Source organism: Lemur catta, chromosome 12 (assembly GCF_020740605.2).
Source record: "Lemur catta isolate mLemCat1 chromosome 12, mLemCat1.pri, whole genome shotgun sequence".
NCBI classification, from domain to species: domain Eukaryota; kingdom Metazoa; phylum Chordata; class Mammalia; order Primates; family Lemuridae; genus Lemur; species Lemur catta.
Window position 1 is genome coordinate 30,089,755 of NC_059139.1, and position 1,846 is coordinate 30,091,600.

The window sequence follows — 1,846 nt, forward strand, 5'->3', positions numbered from 1 at the left end:
ATGACCACCCATATTGGGGAGGGTAATCTACTTTACCAAGTCCACTGATTTAAATGTTAGTGTCCTCCAGAAACACTTTCACAGACATGCCCAGAAATGATGTTTAATCTGGGCACTCTATAGCAAAGGCAAGTTGACACAAAAAATTAACCATTATATTTGGCTAGGACTAATCAAAATTAGAGTGACCTCTATGCCAAGCACACAGTGTGGTGAACTTTTTTCTGGCTTTGTAAAGATCATTTATATATTCATGGAATAATTTTACCTGGTTTACATTAGTATATGTGGTCGGTATGCAGGAAGCTGCAACAAAGTAATTGGAGTTAACATAATACTTAGAAGACATTTAGGAAACTTAGTGTTACTGCATGGTTTCATGCAAAACAAATGAGTCATCCAAAAAATAATTTAATTCAAATAAATATCTATGAAGGGGTAACAGAAGTTTTAGAAGCCGAATATTATAGTTAAGTATTGAAAGAATATCCTGGTAAGAAAGTGGACTCCAGAAATAGAAAGACCTAGTTTTGAATCTTAGCTTTCTCATTTACTCATTGTTTTGCTTTGAGCAAGTGATTTAAGCCTCAGTTTCATCATTTCTAAAGCAGGATTAATAAAAGTACTTATCTTTTAGGACTGTTGCTAAAATTAAATTTAAATAAGAGAATATTTTTTAAAGAGTGAGTGCACAGCTTGGTTCATAAGAGCTCAAGAAATAAACTTTCTTCAGCTGCCAGCAAGGTGCTCTGTCCTTCTGAGGAAGCTAAGGCTGCCTTGGGGTGAGGCCCTCCCTTCATCCTGCAACCAGTACCACACCTGCCCTGCACTGCCCTCCCCATGACCTCTGTCTCTAAGCTCACCTGTATCTACTGGGCCCTCATTTCTGCACGACAATGGGGTGACCATTGTGGAAGATCACATCAATGCCTTCATTAAAGTAGCTATTATAAACGTTGAACCTGGTGTGTTTGCAAAGGTCTTGGCCAATGTCAACATTGGAAGCCTCATTTGTGAGGTAGGGGCTGGTGGACCTGCTCCAGCAGCTGGTGCTGCACCTGCAGGAGGTCTTGCTGCTTCAGCTGAGGACAAGAAAGTGGAAGCAAAGAAGGAAGAATCAGGAGTCTGACCATAACATGGGCTTTGGTCTTTTTGACTAAAAGTCTTTTATAACATGTTCAATAAAAAGCTGAACTCTTAAAAAAAGGTAAAGAAATAGAAGTTATATTTATCTTGGAACACTAAACTCCAATCAATGTGATCCAAGTATCCCTCAAGGAAAGTATTTTTATGTAGTCTTTAATGTTAGAACATAATTAGTAAGAGGAGATTCTACACGTAACCTTGAAATGAGAAACCCCCATCCCTACCAAAATGTGCCAATTATTTTTATTAAAAAAGAATCTAGTGCATGGAGCACGTACATACATATTGGAGTTAGAGGAATGGGAAAATTATTGCTGGGTAAAATTAATAATTGGGACTAATACCCTATATCCTTTAAGACCAATCTGATTTTGAAAATAAAAACCAATTATCTTAAAATACTTTTTAAAAATCCTACCATATATGTATCTAATCACATAATATGGATAAGTCTCTTGAAAAGTAACAAAACTAGGTCTTTTTGACTCATGATGAAGTCAGGGCATCCTGATGTGTTCGAAAGGTGCATTACCACGTCATGCCCTCTGCAGTTAAAGTAATGAGCATTTTGAATGGATTCTTGTGGTACTCACTTGCTCGATGCAATTCTTCAATGTGAAAATTTTGATGAATTCTATTTACATAGAAAAAATGTTCTTTTTTATAATTTGATGTTGTCAGATAACATTGTTCATGTTTC

At 36.5% G+C, this 1,846-nt stretch overlaps 1 pseudogene; it reads left to right on the forward strand.

Annotated features, from left to right (window-relative positions):
• The first annotated feature begins 840 nt into the window (after nt 1–840).
• On the forward strand, nt 841–1,160 carry LOC123648259 (annotated as a pseudogene).
• Nucleotides 1,161–1,846: the final 686 nt, after the last annotated feature.